Raw genomic sequence first — 27,060 nt, 5'->3', positions numbered from 1 at the left:
TTGTTTTGTGTCAGTTATACATGTATAAAATATCATATACATTTTATTTTAGAAACACGACATTATAAATTTAGTGTAGCATTCGTAGCTTAATAACTTGCGATTAAAAATATTCTCGCATGCCATTATGATTGAACCTGAAAAGTGTGGCATGATTGGTTATGGTAATTTTTATTATTAATAATTTTTGTTTTGAAAACATTTTTTAATGCCCACGTGATTGACTCTCGTCATTCAGGTATCAGTAAGACAGATTTTTTGGCCACTCTTTCAGGACCACCATATTAGATGGGCCAATATTGCTCCCACAGTAAAGGCAGATAGGGAAAGAGCATTAATGACTTATCCGGGAATCGAACAAAGGAACTTACTGATATAAGGTCAGCTCCCTGTCCTCCACACATCCGGTCGTCAATCAAAACATATTTTATTAATTGTTTCTTAGAATACAGACAATATTTCATTTTCAAATGAATCTGCATAACTTGGAAATGCTGATACGTTATACAAATATATTTTGCTGCAAAACTTTCACAAATTGTAAATAGTGCATTTTCTCCAATCTCTGACAAAAAAGTTTTCTTAATGCTTACAATCACAGATGTACTCGAATTCTCTACAAAATTAAAATATTTCATGTACCATTTTTACACTTATATTTATAATGTATTGGAAGATTCACGTTACAAGAATAAATATTTCAATCTATGAATGTTTATGTGAATGTTAAAATTTAAATATTACAGAAAAGCAGTTTTTTTTAATTAAACTGTTCAATAGTTTTAATATTCCATACAAAATAAAATTTACATTTTTTACAATGTTTTTTCTCTAGATTATTGTTTTAACAGTAACATTGAAAAACATATATTTTTCAAAATATACTTTGAAAACCATGTCTTTTTTGTTTCATTTATAAAAATAAGAAAGGCAATTTCCTGCAGATCAGACGAAGATAATCTATCCAATATTTTGTTCTCATCCATATTGCTAAATCTACCATCAATATAAATCCTGTACTGTGACATTTTGAAAAGTACGATATTTTGCGAAAACCTATGTAAAGTAAACTTCAATTCAATAACATCCATCATCATTCAGAATCAGTAGTTTTCACACTAGGACTCAGAAAATTGAATGAGAAGTGACTTGTGCTGCCACTGGGACATGCTACTCTATGTAGGTCAAATAATGCATTGAAAGAGGTGAGGAGATAACAGTTACGAAATATCGGTAATGTAAAAATGCAACAAAAATACGCCTGGATGGGGGGTGGAATGAAAGGTTTGGACGAGAGCCAGCTTTAACAAAAGAGCCAACAGTCTTCTGAAGACGAAATGGATTTGATGTGCTAAAGAATCAATGGGATATGTTTCTGTGCAGACTTTTGGATTTTCAGTCTCGTCTTTATCGATAGATCTTCACAGAATTCAAAAAGAAAATTTTTTTGAGAATATATATATATATATATATATATATATATATATATATATATATATATATATATATATATATATATATATATATATATATATATATATATATATATATATATATATATATATATATATATATATATATATATATATATATATATATATATATATATATATAAGTTTAGTATTAACTGTTTTGTCGAAATTAAATAATTTGGCGATTAACTTGACAATCTCGCCAATTTATTACAATACAATAAAATAGCTATTTCTAAGCCTATCGACAATACCTGTACCAAAACATATTACTGACATGAAATTTAGATATTTTAAGAAAATAAAAGTATTGATTAAAAGGCCTTTGCATAAAGAAAAATATAGGAAAGTGCCCCTAGCGGTATGTGATGATGTTTCTGGACGCGGTTTCATATACAAATCTTAACCCTCTACAGCTCTTAGAAATGTTGGTCACCGAATTTGAGGGACACGATTTATATATTTACAAAAAAATTTGTTATATAATTATCTAATAACACCAAGCTATATAGAAGAGTTTTTACATGACTGAATAGTTAATGAGGAAAAAGATCGCAGGCGAGGATGACCGAAGCTTGAAAAAATATATACAAACATTTTTGATATCATCTAGAAAATTAAAAGTTTCAAAAGGCAATGGGTTAGGCACATTTTTCGAGGATTTAATGATCACCGGGAGAAACATATTTTGTTTTGTATCTTTGCAGCAGAAAAAAATCACAAAAGCGATTCTCTCTGGTAAGGCAACACAGGAACGATATTGAAATCATGAAGAAAAATCATTTAAAAAAAAAAGACAAGAGTCTGACTATGTAGTATGAAGCATTGCCAAGCGTTGTACTTATCGTAACCATTATTGGTATCGGTATCAAACTATTATAAAATTAGAAAATTAGCATGTGTAAATTGAAAATCAGGTGCAACAGATCAAAATTTGTGCAAATGTCAGAAATGTCTTACGCTTAAAGAAATTTTCGTAAAATGCGACAATATTTTATTTATGTGTACTGTAAAAATGGGTTCTCAAATATCACGACACTTTATTTGTTTTGACGGAACCGTTTCCTGATATAAGCTTCGTGCAAATATTTTCGTCAAAGTGACAAAATAACTATCATCACTTTTTCTAGGGAGCAAATTTCGTCATTCTATTTTTCACAGCTGAAAAAAAAATTTTGATGTCTAAGGTATCTAAATTTTCTAATTATCATTTTATCGTGGATAATATATAGGTAGATAAATGTCACCCTAACAATACAATAATGACAGATGGAACAAAATAATAAATTATAACCATGCCCCAAGCGGGACTCGATCACGGGATCTTCCTGGTGTAAGGTTATCTCGAATCATCATACAGCTAGTCAGCTTATTCGGTACTTTACTTTCGACTGTCTAGTGTTTATTCCAGTTTCATCATTTCAGTAAACAATCTCCCACAATGCACTATGATGTAGTTCCGAGTTCTAGAAACATTTTAGTCATATGTTTGAGAGTTCGCGTTTCTCCAAAAAGCACGTGATTTTCTGACGAAATTATTCTCAAAATTAACGAAATATATATCAAGGATTTCTGAATCGTCAAAAGCGAAAGTCTTAATTCTTAGAGTGTGCAAGTTCTCTAACCAAAATGTGGCGTGTGACCATCAATGTATCAGTCAGAAAACTATCAGGTCGGAAAACATAATAAAACTATCTAGCACATTATTTCTTTTATATGTGTAATAAAATTCTTTTCAGGACTCACTAATGAAGAGTCAGCAAAAAACCTGCGAAAAAAGTGCTTAAATTCTTAGTTACTACAACATTACGTCAAGTTATAAGCCGTTTTAGGGATGATTGTAAAAAACCAGTTTTTAACTATTGTACCAAATACTAAAAATGTAATAGCTCTTAACTCTTAAAATAAGGGTCTTTATTTAGAATTTGTAAGATTTAAAAATTATAAAAATTTAAAGGATCACTTTTTATTTTGATCTTGTATATGATGGCCACATTTCTTACTTCATGATTAAAATTTCTTCCTTCATACAAGGAATTATTAATGATGATGACGCTAGAAATGAAGTTATACATATTTTTTTTTTAAATTTTCTTTAATACACATCAAAGGAACTGATTTCCAAAAATATTTTTGATTTTTCTTGCATTAAATTTTTTAAAGTAATATATTCTATAAATATCAAAACTATCTCATTATAACTGTTTAGATGAAGAGAAGAAAAGTAATCAAGAAAAGATGAGAATTAAGTGTTATCGAAAAAAAAAATTTGATGAAAATTCATTCTTTTATGCTATAATTTTAGATTTACACCATTGTTAATAATTTCTTGTGAGGTTTTTACAAGTATTAATCTATTAAATCCGACCGTACATATTTCTACGAGATATTAACATTTTCAAAAATAATTATTATAAAATGCTAGCATTTTTCTTACAGAAATAATAATTACAAAATTTTATATTTTATCCACGTGTTTATTTTTGCAACCTCTTTGAAATATGTTTTTATATAGAAAAAATAATAATGCACCTTGGTAAGAATAAATATTTGCCATGTATTAGAGTTTATTGAACATCTTCTCCCCTTTCGGGTGTTTTAGAAGTTGGATACATTTGAAATATTAAACTTGCAATAATTATTTTCCCAAAGCTTTGTGTCAAAAAACAAATAGTTTCTCCTTGAAATAAAATCACTTCCAGCTAATTCACGTAGCATACCTGGAATCTTAATTTAAAATAAGTCTAAGCAATTTTAAAAATTCTGACTTAGTTGAATACGCTCGGTTGATAAGACGATTAAAACTTCAGGCAAATATTTTTAAACCATTAAATCTTTAAATGTAGTTTTAAAAATTTTATGGACAGAAACAATATTTTTATTTAATATGCTTTAAAAAAGGTTTATTAAACTGAAAATATAAATAACTACAGAAAAAACTTTAATAATATTAACATAATGATAGTTATGATATAAGTTATTTTAATCAGATTAGTATAATTACTTTATTCCGGAAGAAACTCTATCCAACTAGTTTTTACTTGATTAAATAAAAAATTCTGTAACGAGGAATTTGAAATCGTGATCTTTAAATTATGATAGAAATATAGATCATACAATACCATGTCTACCAATAAGTGTTTGGTCACCCATAATCCAACACGTATCGGTATAGTGACCACGAAATTGGCTCTATAAATTATTCTGCCCAACAACCAAATCTGAAACTTATCGAGAGCACCTAGTTTGAGTTAGGTTAGTGTATTAAAGAATGCAATATTTCATCATTATCAATTAATAAATGTTTGCATACCTGTGAAAAAAATAGCAACAAGGTAGAACCTCCAAGAGAGAAGTATAATTACAGCGTATGATGTAGCAGAAGTCGAATTCTTGGCCATAGTTGGCGCCACTGAAAAACAAGAATCGCTCATTCTGCCTTAAATTTGCTCGGTTTCACTGAGCAGGCTTGCCCGTGTGGCAAGTGGCATTAGAACCAACCAACCATACCACCTCAACCCTCCGGTGGCATACCTTAAACAAGTTCTTAAATGACATTTAGTTTTATTTCCTGCACCTTAGCTTGGAGACTTTAAATATCTTAAGACATCCCTTAATTTAGAGATTCAACTTTTCCCAGACGTTCTCAATGGTTCTGGTCAAGACTAGGGTAATCAAATCATTAGGTTACATCGACTGTCATCATACCAACCCATGGATTTCTTCGCAATATGACAACCACTGTTGTTCTGTTAGAAATAACGTGAGCGGAGAAAAGAAATTTGGTAAAATTACAATAATGTGTGGCAATAACACTTATGCTAAAATAATAATGATAAAAATAAAACATAATTCTGGTTAATAAAATAAAAAATATTTAAATCATTCAAAATTTTTCGTGATTCTTCCGTAAATGTGGTAACGGCTTACTGGAAATTATAATTTTCAAAATAATATTTCTTATTACCAAACATTTAGAGACAAATTCGAAATTAAAGGGTGAATTTAATGAAATTAATGTTTTTTTATGCCATGCTAAGCTATAAGGTAAAATTTTATCACAAATTATAAAACCATATTTTGTTTTTAATTTTACCAAAACAATTATCACAGCACTTCAGTATAAATTATATAGCTGCCTTGTGTGCCCATAGAGCTAGAAACACGTTAAACTTTACCATGTGCTGGTAGTTTTTACCATACTATTGTTCTCAATTTATGTCTAACCCAAAAAACTGCCATAACGTATAAGACATACTGTCATCATACTGCCATAGGGCACAAGGTGTCTGTTTCGAGCTAACTGTCAATTTGGACCAAAAGTCCTAGTCTATGTCATATTTATATCTCACTTTACGAAGCAGCACTTTTCATGACTAAAATTTCTTCGCAATTAATGATAGTTGAATGCAAAATATTAGTATTAAGTTAGTAAATTTATCCATAGATAATAAAATTTTTATAATTCTTCTTAATTTGATAAGCTCTTAAAGTGCTTTCATCAATCAATTGATTTTTTTTTATTACTTAAGCAGTCCGAACACAAAATTATTTTATAAAAATATCTACAGCTTTTCAAGCTTCGTTCATGTTTCACCAAATTAAACGAAAATCAAATTTGAAGAGATTATCCAGCAAAATGTTCGGAGAACTAAATAAACATTTTGTATTAACTAGAAATAATCGCAAATAAGTTAATTTATCTAAAATACCGTCACTTTTAAACCATTATTAGTTGCAAACAGCTGCTTATTTAAAAAATATATACCTTAGAGATTTGTAGTTTGTTATATAACTTTCCTAAAACTTTGATCAAACATTATTTGTAGGAATTGTTTATTCTTAAGTATGAATGTTTCCAAACACACACTACTCAACCATGTAAATGTTTTTGTTCAGCCTGTAAAAAACTTTCTTTTCCAGTTACAGTTTATTTATTTTTATTTTTTTATTGTGTTTTCATATTGTTCTTAAGCGAGTCAACATAAATGTTTCACTTGATTTCGAGATTTTTAATATTCTTACTATTTAATCGTAAATGAAACCTTCTTCGGATAATTTTTCAATCAGTGCACGCAATTCCACCAAATGAATTTTTTTTATGTTTCGAGTTATGTAAGAACAAATATTGCAGACATAAAATTACGTTTAGAACTCAGTAAGCAAAAATACTAAGTTATTATTTAAAATTGTATTTAAAATAAATAATATTATTATATACAAAGAATTTCATCCAATGCAATGCTTACTTTGGTGCATTTAGTCGCTAAACATGGAAAACATTTTTTTTTTAATACTTGACTTATTTATTAATTATTGCTCTTTAATTAATTTAAAGTGACTTTCAAAGTATCTCTTTCTTATTGAAAAAATACAAAACAAATTTAGAAATATACTCATGCATTACTTTTCGATACTTCAAATCAACAATATATATCATTTGAGTTTGACCGAAGACTTTTGCATACTAATGCATGTAAAAAAAAACATGCTGCAAAATCAACCAAACATTGTAATCAAAATATTTATCTATTAACAGTGGTTTAAGCTACCCTGGTTGATTTTATCTGAGATTTTAAATGCAAAAGCTGTTTTATAAGGCAGAATTATATGTTAACATAAAAGACAAAATATAATTGAAAATTGCATTTTTACTTAATTCTATTAAACTTGATTTTTTTTCTTACTGATTCTACCTTTAGAGTAGCTCTATTGTTAAATTAATTGGATTGTTAGAGATCTAGTATGTTAAATTAAGTATAGAATGGAAAATAGCTTGCAATAATAACAATAATTCTTATAAGAAAAGCTTAATTCGAAAACTAAATGATAATCTAAAATTTTAGCACATGATAATTAATTACGATCACAGTCGTTAAAAAAAATCAAAGAACTACAGTTTTTAAAAGCAATATTACATACTATAGCTTCAATTAAACAATATAAAGGTCCGATTCGCTTAAAAAATCATGATTTATTTTCAACAAGTCTTGAAATCAATTTTAAAATACACTGATTGAATCCTTTATTGAACTAACAGAAGGAATGGAGGATATAATGATATTAGTACAAATGTATAGATTTTTTTGTTCTTCATGCCACGTTGTTACCGCAAGTTATGATCGGTCATTATTGAATACTTTTACCTAATTAGCAAAATCATTTGTAGACAAACTTAGTAAATAAGTTTTAAATATTATGACAATAAATTAGTTCCTTTTTTTTACTAGAATGCAGTAAACCGTAAATTTCTACGACTTTTTGTTTCTTGTTATTTTATGTTTGAAATCGTCGGTAATTTTTAAGAGAATCGAAAACATGCATTCCATAAATATGATGCACCAAAAAAAATTTCATAAAAAACTGTTTTGTTTTTAAATTTGAAATGTATCTACTGAACGAAATGGATTTTAAATATAATAAAACTATTTGTATCGTGTCCGCAAAAGGTGTTTTGTAAAATAAACAGTCTTGTTCCATGCTTATGTTTCTCCACATAAAACTGTTTAATTTAATTCTCTTCAACATTAAAGGGAATTTTAAATACGAATTCAGTAACATTTTCTGTCATCAGTATGCAGAATAAATGTTTTTATGAATTACATGTTACATTGAGCTCAAAGGTTAAAAATATTTGAAGCAAAGTTTAATCCTCTCTAAATTTGTCAATAAAAAGATTTTTAACCTTTTAAAGCTTTAGTTTTATGATCTTACCGATTTTCGAAACAAATTATTTCAATTTATTGTCATTTTCATAATACTTCAAGCTCAAGCAAAAGTCTAAAGCAACCGAAGTTTTTTCTAACAAGGCTTTTTAGATGAACTGCAGTTGCCATATAAAACGAAATTTCAATCATTCTTTATAGACATAAAAGTAAATTTTACCCAGATTCGAAACAATAATTCAGCTAGTTCTAGACAACGCGGAAGATTATTTGACACATTTCTACTTTTGAAGGCAGCAGTATATTTTGAGTGATTGATGGATATTGTTTTCTAGGAAGTAGTATTTTTTTTTTTGTTCATATCAGGCACAAAGATATTGTTTAAGACAACAAAGTTGCTATTTTTCCCTACAAACTATTTGAACAATGTTTCTTCCAAAGTGTAAGTTATTATAACTTGTGAAAGTCGGAATTTCATAATCGAAATTGTTATGATGAACGGATTCTGTTAAAAAATACCTTAATATATGACAAGGACATTTCCTCTAAAAAATCATAACTCTGTTTACCAAAAAACTATAAGATATTTAAACCATTCATTTGCTATTTTTTCAATTAACGATTTTACGGACATTTTCGTTTTCAAAATTATAGTTCTTATTATTCCACATTTTTAAAAAAAAAATTCAAAGATAGAAAGTCGATTCAACTGAAATGGTTTATATGCCATGCTCTAAGGCAGTGTTTCCCAACCTTTTTTGTGCCATGCCCCACCTAAGCCTTTCTAAAATTCTTATGCCCACCTATGTAACATATACATAATTTTTAATATTAAAAAATTTAATTGTTCTCTTAAGAAATTTAAATGATAGGTTTTAGGAAAAAATCAATCAACAGGAAATTGTTAACGAAACACAGTAAGTAAATTTTCAAAATATATAATGAAAACTAAAATTCAAATTCGAAGTAATTTTAATATAAATTTTAATATAATCAAATTCGAAATAATTTTAAGATTTTTCTACGATAATTTTTTAATTTATTGCGATCCTTGCGCTGGATGCTTGCTGCACAGAGATTTTATGTTCCGATTTAGTTAGCTTCAGTCTCAAGTCTCCCCGTTGTATTACATCCAGGTGATTTCTTTTTTTTTACCAGTAAATCATTTACAGAACTGAATCCACATTCAGCCAAATATGAAGATGGAAACTGTAACAATAGTTTTCTTGCACATTTGGTTGAATTTGGGTATTTGATTTATGTTTCCTCACAAAGCCATGTCATCACTCCTTTTGTATTAAATAAAATTTTAAGTGACTCACCATTTTGCATTTCTGCGAGTTCTTCTTGATACTGCATATTTGATATATCAGACAAATCCACTAACATTGACTGCATCATCCGTGTTGGAAAATCAATTTGTTTTAAATCAGAAAATGTTTCTTGTGAATCAGCCGAAAGAATAATAAGTAAAGCGGTAGCATTTACTTTACATTTTTGGAGCCAATGAAACTGTTCATAATTTCTGTTGTTAATATATTTCCGACATAACTCAATAAGGGTAATGAAACCAAATATCTTCACTTTTGCATCAAACAAAGTTTCATTTGTTCCTTGTAGTTGCTTATTTAATATATTTAGTTTTTAAAAAGATACCGGCTAAATAACTCTCAAATATTTCACCATCGACTGTTAACGGATACTTCATTTCAGATTTGTCGTCTAAAAAATCGCTCTGGTTTCTTAGGACAAGCGCCTTATCTGGGCGTCAGCGGGACGTCAACGTCCCGCTGACGCCAACAAAATACTGGTTTGTTAGCTCAAGGCCTGGTTTCTTAGAACTAGCGCCTTATCTGGGCGTCAGCGGTAAGTTGATGTAGAGCTGACGCCAAAAAAATACTTTTTTGTTAGCTCAGCGTGAGCAGTCCGTCCAACGCAGACATTATCTCTCATTGCGCATGCGTTAATAACGTAAACAAATATTTATTTTGAATTTGTATTGATTTTGTTTTTGTCGACCAGTGTTTTAGAGAACAAATAATGACTTTGTCCAAGAAAAAACACATTATAGCTGAGCTAAATGAAGGGTGCTATGATTAATGAAGAACCTATGTTTAATGTCAAAATCAAAATCTTGGCTGATTTCAATGTGCTGTTAGATGTTGTCCGCCATTGCTTCTGTGGTTCACGTCACGTTGTAATCCAACTGCAGTTGAGTTGGACGGCAATTGTAGTTCAAGATGAGCGTTCAATGACGTATACTATCAAACTCACAAATGGACCAATCAGAGGTTAGCGCTGATTTCCAGCTGACGGCGTCCTGTCCTAAGAAACCAGGCCTTCACGTAATATTTATTGGCCTCAATTATTTAAGAATTTGCTTTTTTCTTTCAATTTTGGCACGGAAATCTAGCATTGTATTTAAATGGCCCGGAGCAAAAGGCTTAAACTCGTGTAGAGTCAATTTTCGAATCGCCCCCCTTAACAATAAAATTGCCCCCCAGTGGGGCGTGGGCCCCACGTTGGGAAACACTGCTCTAAGGTATCATGATCAAATTACCGAAGTTTTACCGTTATGTTATGTTATATTGTATTATTATTTATAGTTAGTTTTGCCAAAATTACTACCGAAGTGCTTCGGTAAAAATTACGGAATGCTTTAGTTTTGCCATAGATCCAGTGCTATAAAATTCTTCGACTTCTTAGAAAATCTGATTCAATATTTATCTCAGTCATCTGCATGGTAGCGAAATTTACGGATTCTATCAGCAGCCGAATCTTTACAAATACTAGTTTCTATGCAACCCTAACACAGTCGAACAATATTATTGTGAAAATCTGACTTTTGTGTGAAGCAAAATTAGTGCTTATTTTTAAGAGAATATCGCTCATGGGTTGCAATAGCGGCACAACTCAAAACATCATGTTCTGAGATAAGTGGATTTAAAGTTTTGATTGCTAAGGAAAGTGCATAGGAATGCTTCAGTTTCTTAAACGAAGATTACCTTCAAGTTAAATTACGATTTGTGCTAGTATTGCTGCTGAAAAGAATGTGTATTTTCATATTTACACCTGTTCTTAGTCCAAAACCCGTGTTTTTTGAGTTGTGCCACTATTGCAGCACCTGAGCTATATATGTACAGTCAGCAAAAAAAAAAAGATATCACCCTGAATAACTTTTGTTCTAATGATCGGATTTTCACGATCTAAGTGTCAATCTTAATGGTTCCCGGGGGTGACCTCAAATAGGCTAATTAATTAGTGCTAACTATTAATTAAGTTACGAAATCAGACACAAAAACGTACTTTCTCTGAATAAACATGTATTTTTTTTTACATATTTGGATTCCTGACCTTCAAAATATAGGGGGTAGCCGCAATCTGGGAAATGTGGTCCCCATAGTTTGGTCAGGAGAGCGATCCAAAGTTCGTACCCCTTAATGTTAATTTCGCTTTTTGCGTTTTCAGTCATATTTTCAAAACTAATGAAGCAATTCAAAAAAAAATTGCACCCACTCATAAAACTCATTTACCCAAAGATAATTTCATGAAAAAAATAATTTTTAATATTTATTTATTATTTTTTATTATTTAATTAAAGTGAGGATGAAAAAATATTGAATTATAAGGTATGAATTTTTTTATACCATAATAATCTACATATTTTTCAATAGAAAAATCTGAAGTTTCAACTGTTTTTATTTATTAGAATCTGAAAAAGATTAAAATTAATTATTTTTAAAAAAATAATTTGGCGACAATAAAAAAATGATTAAATGGGGCGATTAATATTAAAATGTGATAAACTTGCGAGGAACTTGACTTCGCGCGCGTAGTGTAAAATTTCATTCATATTTTTTTCGCTAATAATCGTTTGCTAATCTTTTTATTTTTATTTCTTTCAAACTATAAAATACGATGTTTCTTTTTAGTCATTTAATAATTTATTTGTAATTCAGTAAAGAAATTATGAATAAAACATTTTGAATAAAAAACACTTTATTCAACGAATGTCTAGTTTTATAAAGGCGTGCATCTGATAGAATATTATTATGCACCAGATTGTGCTTACTTAATGTGATTATTTTTTAATTTTTGATTTTCTTTTTCAATAACTGATACAATTTCAATAATATACATACGTATGCATAGATTTGGAATAATATATTTATCAATTTCTTGAATATATATTTTATAATTATTAATACGAATGCGTAGTCAACATTTTTAATCATCTTAAAACTTCGCCCGGTGGCTGAGCGGTAGCGCTTCGCGATGTCGTTCCTCGGGCCGGGCAAGGCTGACTCAGCCTTTCATCCCTTCAGTGGGTCGATAAATAAATACCAAGCATGATTGGGAACTAAACACTGGGGGTTCCGCGTTCGGCTGACCACCTGACCGGAACATCTGCTCCTGCACCCCAAAGCCCTAGGTCTAGAAAACTGAGGTGGGCACAGTAGGCCTTGGCCCTCCATGGGCTGTCGTGCAGCTGAGTTTAGAGTAGAGTTTTTTAAAACTTCTTTACATCTTATATATCGCCTTAATCTTAAAATAAATTTGTAAATTACCTGTCTGTGCGTGTTTCGCAGAATTATTTTTCTAACTTTTTTATTGAATTCTAATGCAATTTTTTTTAAATTCTATTATGTATATATTTTTCCAATAATATACTAATTAATCATTTAAGTACTTTAATTTATGTTTTTCTTTAAAATAAAATTACTTTTTAAATTATTGCTAAGTTCTTATTGAAAGAAAACTTAGAATTATTGCCAGCTATCTGAGAATTAAATCTTGTTAAAAAAATTAAAAATATTCTACTGATCACACACAATATCATTCGAAGCAGAACAGCTGACTATTTACTAAAAATACTATTGTTTACGAAAAATGAAGATAAATTATTAATTTTATTTTTTTTATTGCTTCTTATTTATTCGAGTAATGAAAAGTAAATGCGTATGTGCGCACAGGGGAAAAATTTAACAGATTGTTTTGTTTTTTAAATGAACAAAAAACTATGGGCATGCAATTTTAATTCAACATTCAAAGTTAATCTTGTGCGCTAACCCTTTTAAGTTACCCTTTTGTCTTAAAAAGTTGAAAATATTTTCTTTAAAAGTTGTTTGTATGATTTCTCAACTTTTGCACAGTTCAAAAAAATATTGCTATATCAGGAAAATGTTCGATATGCCTTGTTTTGTTAAACAACTACTAAAATAAAAAATTGTAAAAAGATTTGAAAAACGTGCTATTTTTAGAATCATCATCTCAAAAATTGTTCTTTTACTCCATTTGACTTTTTTCTTCTTAAATAACTTATAATCATAGTTTTAACACACGTTTTGAAGAAATTATGTATACAAATTTCTCCTAATATTTCGTAATAAAAAAACAAAAATATTAATGATTTATTTATACAGTGAAACCTGCCAAGTTGACCACACTTGTAAGTTTTACACCTGAATAAGTTGACCTCAATTATCAAGAACGGAAATTTTCCTACATAATAAAGAAGCAAAACCTTTGTAACTTGACCACCTGTCTATCTTGTATGTTGACCACTGAAATAAGTTAATTTTGTCTAGGAGTATTATGAAATTCTATTCTAAAGCCCTCATAAGTTGGCCAGAAAAAAAAATTCAGAAAATTTTCTGTCATTTTGCAATGTATGTTAATATTTCACTTGTTTGGTGAAATAGTGTAAAAAGCTAATCTAAACCTTTTTGTGAGTTGACCATCTGGGGAAACTGTAGGGAGTCAGCTTTTGACCATTTCTTTCATTCATTCATTGAAAACTGGTGTGTTGGTTGAAAAGTTGCTCTTCCAGTTGCAATAGTGAGCAAATAGGCTTGTATGTGTAGTAATAACAGAATAAATTTTAAAGTGTTAAAATAATTTTGTTTTGTTAAAATTTTCAATGTTTTCGTGTTCTGATATTTTAAGAAATTATTTTTATTAAACACTTCACATGCATAACTAACAAAATAATTTTTTTTAAAAAGTTAGTTAAATATTAAATTATTTCTGTGTAACAAATTGAAGTTCGTTTAGGTTTAAACACATTTCTTGAGATATTCATTTGGCCATTTGCTAAATCAAATTTTTAAGTCAAGTAAAAAAAAAATTTAAATGTATAGCAACATGTAGGAAGCGAAAAAGTAAGCAATGTCCCACCCCTTCTATAAGTTGACCACTTGTCTACGTTGGCCACTAAAACAATGCACATGAAGTGGTCAACTTACACAAGTTTTACTGTAATTGTTTCATTGAACCAGAGTAGTTAATTGTTTTCGTAATAATCGGCCTTACAACTATTTAACTTAGATTCTTTGGACTATGCGTCACTTCATGCATGTCTTTCGAGATTGAAATTTCAAAGATAAAATGTAAAAATTACAAGAATGCGTAAGCTGGTTTCAACTAACAAAAAAAAGGGACAAAATCGCTGGCCATATAACATTTATTAAGTTTTACAATTTTATCGAAAATAAATACCGTGATTTCTATAAAATTTTGCGATTATGCATCAGAATAGCTATCTTTTTTCAGGTTCACCTTTGCTTGATCGCTTTTTTTTTCCTTTCCTAAGAAACTCGAAGTGAGGGGCAAAAGCATTTAACCCTACAACTCTTCATAAATTTATGATAACTTATGAAAATTTGGTTTTAATTCAAAACTGTCATACAAATTACATTAAAACAGCTTTAAAAAAATAAATAATGTCAGATAAAAATTCAAAGATTCTGTAATCTTGGAGAATCAAAAATAATTTATTAATTTATTTAAATTTCCTTTTTAAAGGAGATTTAAAAAAAAAAAAAAAAAAAAAAAAAAAAAAAATAAAGCCCAGAAAGCAACGCGAAAAATTCTTTTGGTTGCTTAGCAACGAGAAGCACTATCTTTTCCCATCTTGTCATTCATTCAGTTTCTTTATGGTTGTTATAAATTATTTCCCCTTCTATGGCGAGGTAATTTGGCATATTTTTAAACCATCGCCAGATATATAAATCCTTATTGCCACCTAATTTACAACCCATTTTTTTCGATATTTTGTCTACCCCCCCTATTTTGATGGTCAGGAATCCAAATATGTAAAAAAAAATACATGTTTATTCAGAGAAAGTACGTTTTTGTGTCTGATTTCGTAACTTAATTAATAGTTAGCACTAATTAATTAGCATATTTGAGGTCACCCACGGGAACCATTAAGATTGACACTTAGATCGTGAAAATCCGATCATTAGAACAAAAGTTATTCAGGGTGATATCTTTTTTTTTTGCTGACTGTACATATTCCATTTATAAAATTTTTATTATTCCATTCATTTGAAAGGAAAACGTATTGTTTAAAATTACAAATTTAACAACATTAATTAATGGTGTACAGTCAGCAAAAAAAAAAAGATATCACCCTGAATAACTTTTGTTCTAATGATCGGATTTTCACGATCTAAGTGTCAATCTTAATGGTTCCCGTGGGTGACCTCAAATATGCTAATTAATTAGTGCTAACTATTAATTAAGTTACGAAATCAGACACAAAAACGTACTTTCTCTGAATAAACATGTATTTTTTTTTACATATTTGGATTCCTGACCATCAAAATAGGGGGGGTAGACAAAATATCGAAAAAAATGGGTTGTAAATTAGGTGGCAATAAGGATTTATATATCTGGCGATGGTTTAAAAATATGCCAAATTACCTCGCCATAGAAGGGGAAATAATTTATAACAACCATAAAGAAACTGAATGAATGACAAGATGGGAAAAGATAGTGCTTCTCGTTGCTAAGCAACCAAAAGAATTTTTCGCGTTGCTTTCTGGGCTTTATTTTTTTTTTTTTTTTTTTTTTTTTTTTTTAAATCTCCTTTAAAAAGGAAATTTAAATAAATTAATAAATTATTTTTGATTCTCCAAGATTACAGAATCTTTGAATTTTTATCTGACATTATTTATTTTTTTAAAGCTGTTTTAATGTAATTTGTATGACAGTTTTGAATTAAAACCAAATTTTCATAAGTTATCATAAATTTATGAAGAGTTGTAGGGTTAAATGCTTTTGCCCCTCACTTCGAGTTTCTTAGGAAAGGAAAAAAAAGCGATCAAGCAAAGGTGAACCTGAAAAAAGATAGCTATTCTGATGCATAATCGCAAAATTTTATAGAAATCACGGTATTTATTTTCGATAAAATTGTAAAACTTAATAAATGTTATATGGCCAGCGATTTTGTCCCTTTTTTTTGTTAGTTGAAACCAGCTTACGCATTCTTGTAATTTTTACATTTTATCTTTGAAATTTCAATCTCGAAAGACATGCATGAAGTGACGCATAGTCCAAAGAATCTAAGTTAAATAGTTGTAAGGCCGATTATTACGAAAACAATTAACTACTCTGGTTCAATGAAACAATTACAGTAAAACTTGTGTAAGTTGACCACTTCATGTGCATTGTTTTAGTGGCCAACGTAGACAAGTGGTCAACTTATAGAAGGGGTGGGACATTGCTTACTTTTTCGCTTCCTACATGTTGCTATATATTTAAATTTTTTTTTTACTTGACTTAAAAATTTGATTTAGCAAATGGCCAAATGAATATCTCAAGAAATGTGTTTAAACCTAAACGAACTTCAATTTGTTACACAGAAATAATTTAATATTTAACTAACTTTTTAAAAAAAATTATTTTGTTAGTTATGCATGTGAAGTGTTTAATAAAAATAATTTCTTAAAATATCAGAACACGAAAACATTGAAAATTTTAACAAAACAAAATTATTTTAACACTTTAAAATTTATTCTGTTATTACTACACATACAAGCCTATTTGCTCACTATTGCAACTGGAAGAGCAACTTTTCAACCAACACACCAGTTTTCAATGAATGAATGAAAGAAATGGTCAAAAGCTGACTCCCTACAGTTTCCCCAGATGGTCAACTCACAAAAAGGTTTAGATTAGCTTTTTACACTATTTCACCAAACAAGTGAAATATTAACATACATTGCAAAATGACAGAAAATTTTCTGAATTTTTTTTTCTGGCCAACTTATGAGGGCTTTAGAATAGAATTTCATAATACTCCTAGACAAAATTAACTTATTTCAGTGGTCAACATACAAGATAGACAGGTGGTCAAGTTACAAAGGTTTTGCTTCTTTATTATGTAGGAAAATTTCCGTTCTTGATAATTGAGGTCAACTTATTCAGGTGTAAAACTTACAAGTGTGGTCAACTTGGCAGGTTTCACTGTATAAATAAATCATTAATATTTTTGTTTTTTTATTACGAAATATTAGGAGAAATTTGTATACATAATTTCTTCAAAACGTGTGTTAAAACTATGATTATAAGTTATTTAAGAAGAAAAAAGTCAAATGGAGTAAAAGAACAATTTTTGAGATGATGATTCTAAAAATAGCACGTTTTTCAAATCTTTTTACAATTTTTTATTTTAGTAGTTGTTTAACAAAACAAGGCATATCGAACATTTTCCTGATATAGCAATATTTTTTTGAACTGTGCAAAAGTTGAGAAATCATACAAACAACTTTTAAAGAAAATATTTTCAACTTTTTAAGACAAAAGGGTAACTTAAAAGGGTTAGCGCACAAGATTAACTTTGAATGTTGAATTAAAATTGCATGCCCATAGTTTTTTGTTCATTTAAAAAACAAAACAATCTGTTAAATTTTTCCCCTGTGCGCACATACGCATTTACTTTTCATTACTCGAATAAATAAGAAGCAATAAAAAAAATAAAATTAATAATTTATCTTCATTTTTCGTAAACAATAGTATTTTTAGTAAATAGTCAGCTGTTCTGCTTCGAATGATATTGTGTGTGATCAGTAGAATATTTTTAATTTTTTTAACAAGATTTAATTCTCAGATAGCTGGCAATAATTCTAAGTTTTCTTTCAATAAGAACTTAGCAATAATTTAAAAAGTAATTTTATTTTAAAGAAAAACATAAATTAAAGTACTTAAATGATTAATTAGTATATTATTGGAAAAATATATACATAATAGAATTTAAAAAAAATTGCATTAGAATTCAATAAAAAAGTTAGAAAAATAATTCTGCGAAACACGCACAGACAGGTAATTTACAAATTTATTTTAAGATTAAGGCGATATATAAGATGTAAAGAAGTTTTAAAAAACTCTACTCTAAACTCAGCTGCACGACAGCCCATGGAGGGCCAAGGCCTACTGTGCCCACCTCAGTTTTCTAGACCTAGGGCTTTGGGGTGCAGGAGCAGATGTTCCGGTCAGGTGGTCAGCCGAACGCGGAACCCCCAGTGTTTAGTTCCCAATCATGCTTGGTATTTATTTATCGACCCACTGAAGGGATGAAAGGCTGAGTCAGCCTTGCCCGGCCCGAGGAACGACATCGCGAAGCGCTACCGCTCAGCCACCGGGCGAAGTTTTAAGATGATTAAAAATGTTGACTACGCATTCGTATTAATAATTATAAAATATATATTCAAGAAATTGATAAATATATTATTCCAAATCTATGCATACGTATGTATATTATTGAAATTGTATCAGTTATTGAAAAAGAAAATCAAAAATTAAAAAATAATCACATTAAGTAAGCACAATCTGGTGCATAATAATATTCTATCAGATGCACGCCTTTATAAAACTAGACATTCGTTGAATAAAGTGTTTTTTATTCAAAATGTTTTATTCATAATTTCTTTACTGAATTACAAATAAATTATTAAATGACTAAAAAGAAACATCGTATTTTATAGTTTGAAAGAAATAAAAATAAAAAGATTAGCAAACGATTATTAGCGAAAAAAATATGAATGAAATTTTACACTACGCGCGCGAAGTCAAGTTCCTCGCAAGTTTATCACATTTTAATATTAATCGCCCCATTTAATCATTTTTTTATTGTCGCCAAATTATTTTTTTAAAAATAATTAATTTTAATCTTTTTCAGATTCTAATAAATAAAAACAGTTGAAACTTCAGATTTTTCTATTGAAAAATATGTAGATTATTATGGTATAAAAAAATTCATACCTTATAATTCAATATTTTTTCATCCTCACTTTAATTAAATAATAAAAAATAATAAATAAATATTAAAAATTATTTTTTTCATGAAATTATCTTTGGGTAAATGAGTTTTATGAGTGGGTGCAATTTTTTTTTGAATTGCTTCATTAGTTTTGAAAATATGACTGAAAACGCAAAAAGCGAAATTAACATTAAGGGGTACGAACTTTGGATCGCTCTCCTGACCAAACTATGGGGACCACATTTCCCAGATTGCGGCTACCCCCTATATTTTGAAGGTCAGGAATCCAAATATGTAAAAAAAAATACATGTTTATTCAGAGAAAGTACGTTTTTGTGTCTGATTTCGTAACTTAATTAATAGTTAGCACTAATTAATTAGCATATTTGAGGTCACCCCCGGGAACCATTAAGATTGACACTTAGATCGTGAAAATCCGATCATTAGAACAAAAGTTATTCAGGGTGATATCTTTTTTTTTTTGCTGACTGTACCTATGCATTCTATATGACAGAAATTAGAGTTTTCAAAAATTAGAAAATCGTTTTTTTTTTTAAATTTGTCTATCTTTTTAATTCCTCATTTTTAAAAATCCCAATTAATTAAAGAACATTATTTGTAATTTTTGAAAGTCATGATTTTAATCTTCCTTTTATATCTGCCGATTAGCAACCCTTCAAACAAATAGTGATTGAGTAAGTTTAGGAATTACAAATAATTTTTCTGTTTTTCCTCTCATTACTTGACTTTCATTCTTTCTATAGTTAAAAGCATTGCTATTTTTTTTACTTTGAAAAGTCAATATAAATAAATGAGAAAATATGTAGATACATTATAAAATACATAAAAAATTGAATGTTACCTTTTCTTTCCCATTAGCATCTATAAACATAAGCTCTAAGTTCATTATTGAAAGCTCTGCCCGAGAAAAATAATTTTATCGACTAAAATTCAATAAACTCCTTCTAAAAAGAAATTAATCCAGTTAAAACATTTTAAACTTTCGAATTAGTTTTTTTTCTGTTTTAAGTAATTATAATATCCGTTAAATACATTAAACCGGGTAGAAAAATATATTTTAAGTAAATATGCTTGCAAAAAATCTTTTATTAACTTTGCACTCAAAAGATTGCTGCTATAATAATAGATGATAAAGGCGAAGTTGCTAAGAAAAATGACTGGGACACAGAGTCTCTTCATCGTATTAAGAAAATCCATTCGCTGCTGAATACGTCTGTTGGGATTAGTCCTAATATCTCTTCTCTCACTCGGGCAGATTTTAAGATTTCTAAGTTTTGTCTTTTTTTTCTTCTTCTTTCTGCCCGTTATCCTACCAAGTCACCATTAGGCTTTTCGTTTTTAAAATCCTGGGGATTTCTTTTACACTGTGAAGTTTAGTTTAAAGTCTCGTATTTCTTTTAGCATTTTTATTTCGCATTTGAAGAAGAGAAACTTACAGCTAAATTAATTCTCTTTGTAGCAAAAGCCGTTCGAGCTGAAAGTGTACATAGAATTTCAAATAAGATTGCTTTTGTCATGCTTTCGAAAATTTAATAAAAAATAAGTTGCACACAAAAATACATAGAATTTGAGCAATTTGTATAAGAAAAACACTTTCTTTTTTCTTTAAAGAAGAAAAACATTTGTTTTTAAAAGTTTTCTTCGTGTTACTTGTATTACTTCAAAAAATTTAGATTTTAAGAGCTATGTCAATAAACATATGATATTTGAAATGAGGGAACGTGCATATATGTTAAAAAAGAAGAAACTTTTTGTTTGTTTTTATTTATGTTTCTACAAATATTTGTTTTCTATTTATGAATGCAATTATATTTAATTTACAAATGTATATTATGACCATAATTATGTTTTTAAAAACATAATTTGCATTTATTCACTTGTTATTATTACTGTATGAAGAAGAATTAAAAAGTATGCAACGAGGAAAAATATTTCTAACGCAATAGTTTTCATCATTGTACAAATACTGTAACCTTAAAAAATATTGCAATATTTTTTAACGTTGACTATATTGCAAAATGCCACTGATGGTAATATATCAGGAGAAAGGGATTTAAATGAGTTTTTATGCATAGTTCCCATTATTCCTTTGTTATTTGATTTTTATTATTGTTATTAAATCCAAAAGTTAACAATTTAAACTAATATTTACTATCAGGAAATTCGTTCTTAAGCCTAACATTTTATTACATGTTTAATCTGCCGGATGTTTATTCTACAAAATCATTCTGCAACTGAGATCAGTTTTATAATTTGATTGCAGCAGTGTGTTGGATCTATATGTGCTTTACAGACCAAACTTCACCATTTCTACTAGAAGCTCTGTTTCACGATGATAAACAGATTGTTATTTCTTTCACAGATCTCAAAATGATTAATTCTCTTCACACAGATTTGATTCCCCAGATTTAATTCCTAATTTTATTCGAGTAAATTTTAACCTTTATATCTTGGTGAGCTACTATTGAAAACCGATGTAGTTTTTTTTCATTTCTTGTTTATTGTTTTGTTACTTTAAAAACAATATTTTGCTACTTATGTCAATTAAAACTATATGAATATTTTTCTTACAATTCACTTATCAATGTCTATTATTTCATTTATAGTGGTTAATTTATATTGTATTTATCATTAGAATTGTATATATTCATTAGGCAGAGTGTAAAAAATGCCTAATATAAAGATAAGTATAACTTATTCCTTTTGCAAAAGGGTGAAAAATATAAACATTGATTTAAATATCTTAATCACATTATGGTGTGTAATAAGAAATTATAATAATGCCTCACATTATAATTGCATATTAAGTTAAACGCAGCTGTCCCAACCATTCGTCATTAATTGGTTCTATTCGAAGCATTCTTTTTTTATCTATTCATGCTACGACATGGCGGAGAAACATGCACCTTAAATTCGAATAAAATTTCTTATGTGTAGAATGGTTTGTGGAATTTTTAAGGGATTTAAACAATAGGAAATTACAAAAGCGAAAATAGTATTATTTCCTTACGCATAATGCATTTATATAAGAAGTTTTTTTCTTACGACAGGAGCTCAATTTCTCGTTCTCCGCCTCGGAAGATGCTGGAAATTTTGCTCACACTGTTAGAAATGCTTCGGAAAAAATTGTTAAGTAACAATTTGTTTAATTGTTACTGATTTCACTTAATACGGTTAAAAAAACCAGACTTTTATAGTACCAACTAGACCTGCCTAATGAAGCCAATTAGTTCCTTTCAGAGGGATATATATTATAATCAAGAGGGCTAATCTGCCTATCTCATGACCGACAAAGAACGGGTTCGAGTCACAGCGTTGACACCACAGTATTTTCTCGATTCCCTCCTACGCATGAAGAGTTTCAGTGTCCAGCACTGGACTATTAGAATGTGATACTCTCATCCATGCATAGTAGGCAGCAACATAAGTCTACTAAGCTATCTTCAATGCAAAATCGCATAGTTTTGTATTAATCGATTTTTTACCATACTAGTTGTAAGTGGCTTAAAAACGTGAAAATATTTAATATCGAAAAGTAAACAAGTGTTTTTACCATAAACTTTATGGTTAATTAACTTTATGGTTAATTAGATGGACAGACTGTTGCCAGTCATTTAACCTAATTTTAGAATGAAAATTCTAGCGGTGCATTTAACGTTCCCCGGTGGGCAAATGTAAACCTAAGTCATGTAGGCAAGCAAGGTAACTCATGTAACAGTGCCATAGACCCCCTCATAGGTTGGACCACATTCACAGAACAGAGGGCAACACAGAAAGAATCATTCATGCCCTGATTGATTCGCGGTCAGTAACTCTGACTGCTCGGTCAGGTATCGTTGAAGAGGTAACGGTCAGGTATCAAACTAGAATTGCTTAGAGTTAACTTCAGCTGAACACACATTACACATACATCAAACTCAGTTTTGCTAAAACTTATTGAAATATAATAACCTTTTAAAATCCAAATCTTATTTATAATAACCTTGCATAAACTTTCAATATTTCTTAATCATCTTAAATAGAATTAATAATTCTTATGATATTATTCTAAAAGAGTTTATTTTTCGCTTTTTTAAATTCAACAATGCTCCTCTTGTGTCAAATTATGTACAAAGATTCATTAAATTTTTGAAATTAAAGTAAGACCTTCTTTTCTAAAGCTTGGTTGAACCCATTAGGTGTCTCCTACCTTCATATTCAAAGGCGTTGATGTGTCTACGAACACTCCAACTGAATGTTATTAATGCTTTCCCGACTTCTACTTTTCTCTTTTAACAACTTTTCCGATGTTATATCATATCTTTAGCCTCATTTTTAACTCTTTACACCAACGCAAGTGACTTTATCTAAATTACATCTTTTCATAAAACACTGATTACTCTCGACTCTTCTCGATGTTTATCATATCAGCTTGTAGGTATTAAAACTAATTATATTTGTTTTAGAAAGAGAAGCAGTTTCTTTTCAAAATAATAGCAATTTTCGAAATTAATTCTACGTAATTGCAAGCTTCTTTCTTTATAATACTTTTTCTATGTTCCTTTATATATTTCATGTAATAATGATGTGCCTTGTAGTGTAAAATAAAAATGTTTTGCATTAAAAAACATAAATGACAAAGAATTTATAATTTGATTTTTTTGCTTATTTCAGCAGATCTGAAATATTTAATTGACTTTAAATAAACTAGTTAACGTTTTGTAATTAGCTAATATAGTTCTATGCTGAGTTTCAATTTTCCATGTATGTTTCAAAAAAAGAATTACATTTAATTGTATTAATTACCAATGTTTTAAAGTTTCCATAAAAAAAATTTGATACAGTCTAAAAAATTAGGTCCTTGTTTCAAACTTTTCATTGAAGTGAAATTACTATTAATTAAAACTTGAAGAAAATGGGGAGGAAGCAGACTTAACTGATATAAAGAAATCAAATATGTATTCATTTAAACGTTAACTTTGAGCTGATAGTAAGCAAACACATTTAAAGTGGTATCTATAGTTCCTCTCAAGTTTTAAGTAGCAACATACCAGTACCAATTGTGAAAATGAAGGATTCGAAATGTTTCTCAGAGTCCGTTGATGGAGGCTACAAATTTTCCATGATTTCCAAAACAAAAAAAATAATTTTTTTTATATATATTTTACAATACAATTGTAACCTTTTGTGATGAAGCGCCATTTTTCATTGATTTCATTTTTTGCAGTGTCCCGCTTATATATATATATATATATATATATATATATATATATATATATATATATATATATATATATATATATATATATATATATATATATATATATATATATATATATATATATATATATATATATATATATATATATATATATATATATATATATATATATATATATATATATATATATAATATATATATATATATATATATAAATATATATATATATATATATATATATATATATATATATATATATATATATATATATATATATATATATATATATATATATATATATATATATATATATATATATATATATATATATATATATATATATATATATATATATATATATATATATATATATACACCGAAGAGTCATTACATTATGACCACACTGCTAATAACATGTAGGACCACCTATAGCCCTCAAAACTGTTAGCACCCGCCGTGGCATTGATTCCGCAAGGTGCTGATAGGTAATCTGAGGTATCTGTTACCAAGCGCTCACAAGCTGGTCCTGCAATTCCCTCACATTGCGAGGGGGTAACGTGGCAGCACGAATTTGATTTTCCAAGTAGGCCTTTGACATGACTTGAAAGACACTGAAATGTTCCTCGAACCAATCCATGACGATTCGATCCTTATGACATGGTGCATTATCCTGTTGGCAAACACCATCCCCAGAAAAACTGTTGCCATGAACGGGTGAACCTAGTCTGCAACAATGTTCAAGTAGCTTGCAGACGTCAGGGATTGTTCCATGAGGATTATGGGTCCTAATGTGCCCCATGAAAACTTGTTTCTGGGCGAGAAACCATGAAAACTTGGGCGAGCCTATTGTTATAGATGGAGGGTTGTCATAATGTAATGGCTATTCGGTGTATATATATATATATATATATTCATTCTGACTCTCCAAGTACAAGCGAAAGTAGATTTTAGCATTTTTTAGCAGTTTAGTAGGAACTAAAAAAACTTGTCAGATAATCGGAATTATTTATATTTTCACTAAAATATGAAATCCAAAGCAAAGTCAAAAATTCAAGAATTTACCAATAACTTATTTTGTAAATTAAAGGAATATCAATAATGAATAACTGTTTCTCTTAGATCTAAATAACTGAAAATAAGTGCAGATTTTAAAAAATTTTGCTTGGAAGTGAGTCGCGTTTAGCAGATTTTACTTTCAGCTCTGAAAAAAAAACACCGGTGTTTCATGCTGTATTTCATCACGAAAAATTACTAAAATTCTAAATGTAATATTTCTCAATTATTTTGTTATAAATTGATACAAAGTAACTGAAAAAATTAAAAAAAATATATTCAAAAAAAATCTTTCTAAAATGGTATGCTGTAAATATTTCGCATTCGTTAAAACATTGTCATGATTTTGTTAACAATTATTTTCCCCTTTCTTCAACATTCATATATATTTCTATACTTTTGTTAAAATGCAAATTTCAATCATTACAAAATTCACCATCCCTTAAATAAATATTATCGGGCTTGAAAATGTAGTATCGTAAGGAAAGAAAGAAAAAAGATAAGTTATCAATGGCATTTAAAGTTTCATAATTCTCAAGTATTTCCGATAAAGCCAATTAGTCACAGTTCAAACCGGAGATACCATCACTCGCATATGATGGAGTGAGCTTTCAGCTTTCTAAGCCCGTTTCTCAGTGAATACTAATTTAATTTTTACTTAGAAAATTGAGAGCTTTTAGCTAATGGACCGAAAGAAGAGTGTACAACGTTTTCGAATAGTTAAGTGTGCACTTTTCTTTGAAGTGCCTTCATCTTGAAAATTTACGTGAGTTCCATTGCTTGATTGATCTTGCCCAGTTTTCTTTTTAATTAGAAAATTTCTAATTTAATGATTAATTAAGTATACGCTGCCAACACATTAAACAATTTAGTTTTCTTCGTGTTTATAATTACCGGTAGTTAATGAGGGAGTATATATATTTTAAAACTGATGATAAAGACTCAAGGGAAAAAACTGTTATTTTAAATAGATTTTTAAACTATTCTGAAGAGTATAGAATTAAATATTTATTTTTAAATATTTATTTATCTATAAATGATACTATATATTTTAATTGTTCAAATTTGTTTATAAGTTGAGTTTTATTCCATTACTCTGAAATTAAAATTAGGAAAACGTAAAATATATGTTTTTACTCATTGGCAAAATGGGTCCTGGTTTCAACTGTGTTCATAGGTAGTATGGTAAACAGTGCGCATGCGTCGTCATTGCATGCGTTGCTGTTTCAACCGCTGTAGTTTTTCTTTTTATTTTCACTAGCACGCGTTTTTAATGTATTTACATAATAATAATTTAAAGTATTTTTATATTCTTTTTATTATTAACGTATAATTACTGGCTTGACTGTGATTTTAACATAAATATGAATGCTAAAGGAAGAAAAGTATTTTGTGAAAGAGTAGGGGAAAGTGGGGTCAATTGTAACAGGGTACGATTGTAACAGAGCAAAAATTTCGAGTATCGGATTCTAGATTTGGTTCTAGGTAGCGCACAAGGTGTATTTAATAAATCTACATGTACACCCCTGATGGCAACCATTTTTATGTACTTTTGAAAGAGTTACATCACAAACGATATTTTCTTGCCCCGAAAGTACTTTTTTT

General features: G+C 28.9%; 1 protein-coding gene across 1 annotated transcript in view; it reads right to left on the bottom strand.

Moving 5' to 3' along the window:
* Positions 1-27,060, bottom strand: part of LOC107457018 (lachesin) — a 243,983-nt gene that overhangs the window by 131,385 nt on the left and 85,538 nt on the right. The window lies entirely within an intron of this gene.

This window comes from Parasteatoda tepidariorum, chromosome 6, assembly GCF_982258835.1.
Source record: "Parasteatoda tepidariorum strain Cologne lab strain chromosome 6, Ptep-v5.0, whole genome shotgun sequence".
In the NCBI taxonomy this organism is placed as follows: Eukaryota; Metazoa; Arthropoda; class Arachnida; order Araneae; family Theridiidae; genus Parasteatoda; species Parasteatoda tepidariorum.
The sequence above is the reverse complement of the archived record's forward strand: the minus strand, read 5'-3'. Positions and strand labels throughout refer to the sequence as shown.